The sequence below is a fragment of the Babylonia areolata genome, chromosome 18 (assembly GCF_041734735.1).
Source record: "Babylonia areolata isolate BAREFJ2019XMU chromosome 18, ASM4173473v1, whole genome shotgun sequence".
Classification (NCBI taxonomy): Eukaryota; Metazoa; Mollusca; class Gastropoda; order Neogastropoda; family Buccinidae; genus Babylonia; species Babylonia areolata.
The window spans coordinates 1658217-1667837 of NC_134893.1; positions in this window are offsets into that span (position 1 = coordinate 1658217).

Below are 9621 nucleotides of genomic sequence, written 5' to 3' on the forward strand. Positions count from 1 at the left end.
GGAACCTTTCCTAACAGGCCAGGTGGCAAGAAAAGGAACCTTTCCCAACAGGCCAGTAGCAAGAGCACACCTCTATCCATCACGCTGAATGTCAAATAACGTTTTATTCCTGCTGGTTGTGTACACGAGAGGCCTCGTGGGAAGGCCTTGGTTTGCAAGAGTAAACAGTGGAGGTCTGAAGGAAGGTGACAGCTGAACGGGGTCATCTGTTGTGTGATGTCTGTCCAGCCTGTCTGGTAACTGTCCACATTGTTGTTGTGTGATGACTGCCCTGTCTGTCTGCTAACTGTCCACATTGTTGTTGTGTGATGACTGCCCTGTCTGTCTGCTAACTGTCCACATTGTTGTTGTGTGATGACTGCCCTGTCTGTCTGCTAACTGTCCACATTGTTGTTGTGTGATGACTGCCCTGTCTGTCTGCTAACTGTCCACATTGTTGTGTGATGACTGTCCTGTCTGTCTGCTAACTGTCCACATTGTTGTTGTGTGATGACTGCCCTGTCTGTCTGCTAACTGTCCACATTGTTGTTGTGTGATGACTGTCCTGTCTGCTAACTGTCCACATTGTTGTTGTGTGATGACTGCCCTGTCTGTCTGCTAACTGTCCACATTGTTGTGTGATGACTGTCCTGTCTGTCTGCTAACTGTCCACATTGTTGTTGTGTGATGACTGTCCTGTCTGCTAACTGTCCACATTGTTGTGTGATGACTGTCCTGTCTGTCTGCTAACTGTCCACATTGTTGTTGTGTGATGACTGTCCTGTCTGCTAACTGTCCACATTGTTGTTGTGTGATGACTGTCCTGTCTGCTAACTGTCCACATTGTTGTTGTGTGATGACTGTCCTGTCTGTCTGCTAACTGTCCACATTGTTGTTGTGTGATGACTGCCCTGTCTGTCTGCTAACTGTCCACATTGTTGTTGTGTGATGACTGTCCTGTCTGTCTGCTAACTGTCCACATTGTTGTTGTGTGATGACTGCCCTGTCTGTCTGCTAACTGTCCACATTGTTGTTGTGTGATGACTGTCCTGTCTGCTAACTGTCCACATTGTTGTTGTGTGATGACTGTCCTGTCTGTCTGCTAACTGTCCACACTGTTGTTGTGTGATGACTGCCCTGTCTGTCTGCTAACTGTCCACATTGTTGTGTGATGACTGCCCTGTCTGTCTGCTAACTGTCCACATTGTTGTTGTGTGATGACTGTCCTGTCTGCTAACTGTCCACATTGTTGTTGTGTGATGACTGTCCTGTCTGCTAACTGTCCACATTGTTGTTGTGTGATGACTGCCCTGTCTGCTAACTGTCCACATTGTTGTGTGATGACTGCCCTGTCTGTCTGCTAACTGTCCACATTGTTGTTGTGTGATGACTGCCCTGTCTGCTAACTGTCCACATTGTTGTTGTGTGATGACTGCCCTGTCTGCTAACTGTCCACATTGTTGTTGTGTGATGACTGTCCTGTCTGCTAACTGTCCACATTGTTGTTGTGTGATGACTGCCCTGTCTGCTAACTGTCCACATTGTTGTGTGATGACTGTCCTGTCTGTCTGCTAACTGTCCACATTGTTGTGTGATGTCTGTCCAGCCTGTCTGCTAACTGTCCACATTGTTGTGTGATGACTGCCCAGCCTGTCTGCTAACTGTCCACATTGTTGTTGTGTGATGACTGCCCTGTCTGCTAACTGTCCACATTGTTGTTGTGTGATGACTGCCCTGTCTGTCTGCTAACTGTCCACATTGTTGTTGTGTGATGACTGTCCTGTCTGTCTGCTAACTGTCCACATTGTTGTGTGATAACTGTCCTGTCTGCTAACTGTCCACATTGTTGTTGTGTGATGACTGTCCTGTCTGTCTGCTAACTGTCCACATTGTTGTGTGATGACTGCCCTGTCTGTCTGCTAACTGTCCACATTGTTGTTGTGTGATGACTGCCCTGTCTGTCTGCTAACTGTCCACATTGTTGTGTGATGACTGTCCTGTCTGCTAACTGTCCACATTGTTGTGTGATGACTGTCCTGTCTGTCTGCTAACTGTCCACATTGTTGTTGTGTGATGACTGCCCTGTCTGTCTGCTAACTGTCCACATTGTTGTTGTGTGATGACTGCCCTGTCTGTCTGCTAACTGTCCACATTGTTGTGTGATGACTGCCCTGTCTGTCTGCTAACTGTCCACATTGTTGTGTGATGACTGCCCTGTCTGTCTGCTAACTGTCCACATTGTTGTTGTGTGATGACTGCCCTGTCTGTCTGCTAACTGTCCACATTGTTGTTGTGTGATGACTGCCCTGTCTGTCTGCTAACTGTCCACATTGTTGTGTGATGACTGTCCTGTCTGTCTGCTAACTGTCCACATTGTTGTGTGATGACTGCCCTGTCTGTCTGCTAACTGTCCACATTGTTGTTGTGTGATGACTGCCCTGTCTGTCTGCTAACTGTCCACATTGTTGTGTGATGACTACCCTGTCTGTCTGCTAACTGTCCACATTGTTGCGTGATGACTGTCCTGTCTGTCTGCTAACTGTCCACATTGTTGTTGTGTGATGACTGCCCTGTCTGTCTGCTAACTGTCCACATTGTTGTTGTGTGATGACTACCCTGTCTGTCTGCTAACTGTCCACATTGTTGTTGTGTGATGACTGTCCTGTCTGTCTGCTAACTGTCCACATTGTTGTTGTGTGATGACTGTCCTGTCTGTCTGCTAACTGTCCACATTGTTGTGTGATGACTACCCAGTATGTCTGCTAACTTTCCACATTGTTGTGTGATGACTGTCCTGTCTGCTAACTGTCCACATTGTTGTGTGATGACTGTCCTGTCTGTCTGCTAACTGTCCACATTGTTGTGTGATGACTGTCCTGTCTGTCTGCTAACTGTCCACATTGTTGTGTGATAACTGTCCTGTCTGCTAACTGTCCACACTGTTGTTGTGTGATGACTGCCCTGTCTGTCTGCTAACTGTCCACATTGTTGTGTGATGACTACCCTGTCTGTCTGCTAACTGTCCACATTGTTGTTGTGTGATGACTGCCCTGTCTGTCTGCTAACTGTCCACATTGTTGTGTGATGACTGCCCTGTCTGTCTGCTAACTGTCCACATTGTTGTGTGATGACTACCCTGTCTGTCTGCTAACTGTCCACATTGTTGTTGTGTGATGACTGCCCTGTCTGCTAACTGTCCACATTGTTGTTGTGTGATGACTGCCCTGTCTGTCTGCTAACTGTCCACATTGTTGTTGTGTGATGACTTCCTGTCTGTCTGCTAACTGTCCACATTGTTGTTGTGTGATGACTGTCCTGTCTGTCTGCTAACTGTCCACATTGTTGTTGTGTGATGACTGCCCTGTCTGTCTGCTAACTGTCCACATTGTTGTGTGATGACTGTCCTGTCTGCTGTAACTGTCCACATTGTTGTGTGATGACTGTCCTGTCTGTCTGCTAACTGTCCACATTGTTGTGTGATGACTGCCCTGTCTGTCTGCTAACTGTCCACATTGTTGTTGTGTGATGACTGCCCTGTCTGTCTGCTAACTGTCCACATTGTTGTTGTGTGATGACTGCCCTGTCTGTCTGCTAACTGTCCACATTGTTGTTGTGTGATGACTGTCCTGTCTGCTAACTGTCCACATTGTTGTGTGATGACTGTCCTGTCTGTCTGCTAACTGTCCACATTGTTGTTGTGTGATGACTGCCCTGTCTGTCTGCTAACTGTCCACATTGTTGTTGTGTGATGACTGTCCTGTCTGTCTGCTAACTGTCCACATTGTTGTGTGATGACTGTCCTGTCTGCTAACTGTCCACATTGTTGTGTGATGACTGTCCTGTCTGTCTGCTAACTGTCCACATTGTTGTTGTGTGATGACTGCCCTGTCTGTCTGCTAACTGTCCACATTGTTGTTGTGTGATGACTGCCCTGTCTGTCTGCTAACTGTCCACATTGTTGTTGTGTGATGACTGCCCTGTCTGTCTGCTAACTGTCCACATTGTTGTTGTGTGATGACTGCCCTGTCTGTCTGCTAACTGTCCACATTGTTGTTGTGTGATGACTGCCCTGTCTGTCTGCTAACTGTCCACATTGTTGTTGTGTGATGACTGCCCTGTCTGTCTGCTAACTGTCCACATTGTTGTTGTGTGATGACTGCCCTGTCTGCTAACTGTCCACATTGTTGTGTGATGACTGCCCTGTCTGTCTGCTAACTGTCCACATTGTTGTTGTGTGATGACTGCCCTGTCTGTCTGCTAACTGTCCACATTGTTGTTGCTGCTTCTTATTTTAGAATACTTTTCACAGCTACATTGTTTCTTTTCCGTTTACTTTTTCATAATTCAGTTCCGTTTCAGTTCATGCCGCTGACCAAAGGAATGTTTCTAAACGTTTCTCCTCCACCAAGAAAACCATCCCATTGAATTAACTCCCTTAGCAAACAGAAAAAAAAGAATAATAGAGGTGGTGGCACTGTACTGTGACGACGCACTCTCCTGGGGGAGAACAGCCCGCATTTCACACAGGGAGATGTGTTGCTAGAAAAGATGCAATGCAATGCAATGCAATGCAACGACGTCAGTGAAAATATATGGTACGTGAACGGGAAATTGGCCAGCAATGACCCCGAGCGCTGAGAGTGAGTTGGAGAAAATATGGTTTTTCGTCTCGAGATTGGTTAGCCGTTCTTTGGGTGGTGGGGTGTGTGGAGAGGAGGGGGAGAGGGGGAGGGGGGCATAAGTTCAGTTGTGAAAATGGAACTGTCAGGCAGGACATGTACCACGTGAGCTTGTTGCAATGAGTGGAAATACAAATCATTCATCTTCTGAACTGGATCCACCAGAAAAGGTTCGCAGAAGGAAAAGCTTGGCAGAGTTCAGCAAAACTCTGCTGCAAAAAAAAAAAATCCAAATTAATAGGAAAAAAAAAATATGGGAGGTGACACTCTCCCCCTGGGGAGTACAGCCTGAGGAATCCTCTGTGACAACAAGTAATACAATACAATGCACCACGGAACCTTTCAGCTGAAACAAGCAGGCAGCCTCGCCAACAACCACCGACCTGCGTTCACCTTCCTCAGATGTGCAGATTTCTAACAGGAGAATAATACCCTCTGCATTTCCCGTGGGAGGTGGCAAGAAAACAACAACACGAACCTTTCCCCAAGGGCCAGATGAACAGAAGGAACAGAGCACGAATCCATCCATCATTCTGACCCCCTCAGAGTGGAGACTTCACTGCCCCCCCCCCCTCTCTCCCTTTCTCTCTCTCTCTCTCTCTCTCTCTCGGACCGAACAGAAGACTTTCTTTGTGCCGAGAGGCTGTGTGGGCAGGCCTTGTCTGGCATGGAATGAAGAGTGAGTGTCAGAATGAAAGGAGACAGCTGAATGAGTGTATCTGTTTTCTGTTGACTGTCAGCCTTGTTTGTTAACTGTCCACCTTGATTGCCTGTTAACTGTCCACCTTGATTGCCTGTTAACTGTCCACCTTGATTGCCTGTTAACTGTCCACCTTGATTGCCTGTTAACTGTCCACCTTGATTGCCTGTTAACTGTCCACCATGATTGTCTGTTAACTGTCCAGACTACCTGTTAACTGTCCACCATGATTGTCTGTTAACTGTCCAGACTACCTGTTAACTGTCCACCTTGATTGTTTGTTAACTGTCCACCTTGATTGTCTGTTAACTGTCCACCTTGATTGTCTGTTAACTGTCCAGACTACCTGTTAACTGTCCACATTGATTGTCTGTTAACTGTCCAGATTACGTGTTAACTGTCCACCTTGATTGTTTGTTAACTGTCCACCATGATTGCCTGTTAACTGTCCACCATGATTGTCTGTTAACTGTCCAGACTACCTGTTAACTGTCCACCTTGATTGTTTGTTAACTGTCTACCTTGATTGTCTGTTAACTGTCCACCTTGATTGTTTGTTAACTGTCTACCTTGATTGTCTGTTAACTGTCCACCTTGATTGTCTGTTAACTGTCCACCTTGATTGTCTGTTAACTGTCCACCTTGATTGTTTGTTAACTGTCTACCTTGATTGTCTGTTAACTGTCCACCTTGATTGTCTGTTAACTGTCCACCTTGATTGTCTGTTAACTGTCCAGACTACCTGTTACCTGTCCACCTTGATTGTCTGTTAACTGTCCACCTTGATTGTCTGTTAACTGTCCACCTTGATTATTTGTTAACTGTCCAGACTACCTGTTAACTGTCCAGATTACCTGTTAACTGTCCAGACTACCTGTTAACTGTCCACATTGCGAACCTCCCCCCCTCCCCCTTGTTCACCTCCACAGACACACAGAAGCTCTCTCCCTAGAGTGCACACCCCTCCTCTCCCCTCCACACAGAGAAAGAGAGAGAGAGAGAGAGAGAGAAACACACACACACACACACACACACACACACACACACACACACACACACACACACACACACACACGAATATAGATAGATAGATAGATAGATAGATAGATAGATAGATAGATATTCTGTACCTGTGTGTGTATGTGTACCTGTATGTGTGTGTGTGTGTGTGTGTGTGTGTGTGTGTGTGTGTGTGTGTGTGAAAACCTAACAAAATAAAACACAAATAAACGATGATAAAATAACGAAACAGAAGGGGAAACAAAAACGAAGTAGCCAGTCACTTCAGTGGTGTCTGACAACGCCTCTTCTTTCTCCACAACGACACCAGGACGCCCCCCCCCCCCCCCCCCCCCCACACACACACACACACCAGTAACGCCTCTTCTTTCTCCACAACGACACCAGGACGCCCCCCGCCCCCCCCCCCCCCCACACACACACACACACCAGTAACGCCTCTTCTTTCTCCACAACGACACCAGGACGCCCCCCCCCCTCCCCCCCCTCCCCCCCACACACACACACACCAGTAACGCCTCTTCTTTCTCCACAACGACACCAGGACGCCCCCCGCCCCCCCCCCCCCCCCCCCACACACACACACACACACACCAGTAACGCCTCTTCTTTCTCCACAACGACACCAGGACGCCCCCCCCTCCCCCCCCTCCCCCCCACACACACACACACCAGTAACGCCTCTTCTTTCTCCACAACGACACCAGGACGCCCCCCGCCCCCCCCCCCCCCCCCACACACACACACACACCAGTAACGCCTCCCCCACACACACACACACTACCCCGCCTCTTCTTTCTCCACAACGACACCAGGACGCCCCCCCCCCCTCCCACACACCCACACTAACCTCTCTTCTCCCAACGACACAGGACCCCCCCCCACACACACACCAGTAACGCCTCTTCTTTCTCCACAACGACACCAGGACGCCCCCCCCCCCCCCCCCCCAACACACACAACACACACACACCAGTAACGCCTCTTCTTTCTCCACAACGACACCAGGACGCCCCCCCTCCACCCCCCCCCCCCACACAACACACACACACACCAGTAACGCCTCTTCTTTCTCCACAACGACACCAGGACGCCCTCCCCCCCCCCCCCCCCACCCCACCAATAACGCCTCTTCTTCTCACAACGACACAGACGCCCCCCCCCCAGCCCCCACCAATAACGCCTCTTCTTTCTCCACAACGACACCAGGACGCCTCCCACCCCCCCCAACCACCATACGCTCTTCCACGACACAGACCCCCCCCAACCCCCCCCCCCAACCCCCACCAATAACGCCTCTTCTTTCTCCACAACGACACCAGGACGCCCCTCCCCCCCCACACACCCCCCCCCCACCAATAACGCCTCTTCTCACTCCACAACAACAACACCAGGACGCCCCCCCCTCCCCCACAGCCCCCACCAATAACGCCTCTTCTTTCTCCACAATGACACCAGAACGCCCCCCCCCCCTCCCTCCATCACCCACCAACAACGCCTCTTCTTTCTCCACAATGACACCAGGACACCCCCCCCACTCCCCCCATCACCCACCAACAACGCCTCTTCTCATTCCACAACGACACCAGGACGCCCCCCCCCCCCTCCCCCCCCATCACCCACCAACAACGCCTCTTCTTTCTCCACAACGACACCAGGACGCCCCTCCCCCCCACACCCCCCCCCACCAATAACGCCTCTTCTTTCTCCACAACGACACCAGGACGCCCCTCCCCCCCCCACACACCCCCACCAATAACGCCTCTTCTTTCTCCACAACGACACCAGGACGCCCCTCCCCCCCACACCCCCCCCACCAATAACGCCTCTTCTCACTCCACAACAACACCAGGACGCCCCCCACCCCCACCCCCACCCCCCTTACCCCACCTACTGCCATCATTAGTAACTGGTGACGATGACCGTTTTCTGTCTGTGGAGCCAGACTGAATGATCACCACCCATCAAACGGAGCCCATCCCTTCACCCCCCTCTGGCCACAATCTTCACAGTTCTAACGCAGCAGACCTTGATATATATGAAATCCAGCACTGGCATTGATCAAAGCTGAACATGAATCCAATAAAGCGTACATGGCTAACAAGAGCAGAAGTAGGGGAGATTTAAACACACACCCAACTCTTCAGTGCCCAACACACCCATCCCAAGTGCAAATCAGTTTTCAAGGTAGTGTTGATTCAAAGCACGGATGTCTTTTGACGCTTTTCACACTTTCTTATTGCAAACGAAGACATCTGGGATTGAAATCATTGTAATATATGTATCCTTATATGCAAAATTATGTGTGTATGTGTATATAATTATGTGTGCACGTGTGTGCGTGCGAGTTCGAGATACACACACACACACACACACACACACACACACACACACACACATATATATATATATATATATATATAGAGAGAGAGAGAGAGAGAGAGAGAGAGAGAGAGAGAGAGAGAGAGAGAGTCCTCTTTGGTTTCAGTAAATCATTTTCTCTTCTGAGAGCAGACACGAAAGCAGTGTAAACAGTGCGGCCAATACCAAGAGAAAGAAGAGAGGGGGGAGGGGGCAGGGTGTGTGTATATGTCTACCGTCCTCTGATCCTGTGAACACCTCTGACAGCCCAACATCCTGTGAACACCTCTGACAGCCCAACATCCTCAATCTCCTCTGACGCTAATGTACACACGGCGCCCCACTGTGTCCTCACCCTCATCTTTCTGGTCCATTTGCCCTGTGTCCTTGGGAAAGCGCTCTTCTTTCCCTCTGTGTGTGTGTGTGTGTGTGTGTGTGTGTGTGTGTGTGTGTCTATTTCTCTTTCTCTTTGTGTCTCTCTTCTCTCTTCCACTCCTCCCCCCCCCTCTCTCTCTCTCTCTCTCTCTCTCTCTCTCTGCCGCTCTCTTGGGAAAGCTGTCCTCTTCTCTCTCTTTTTTCTCGCTCACTATCTGCATCTGTCTCTCAGACCCCTACCACACACATTATATATATATATATATATATATATATATATATATATATATAACAGAGAAAGATGTGTGTATCCCAAGCTCATATTGTTCGCTTCAAAGGGACAAAGCCAGTTCCCCTATTCTCAATTCCTTTTCGCTGAACTGTGCCAAGCCTTTGCTGCCTTCACCAAAAACCTGGTACTGATGGCTCCAGATCAAAAGAGATGGATGGCTTTTGCTGCAGTCTGCAAGCCTGTGTGCTACATCTTCTTTCTGGCACTTCTAGTTA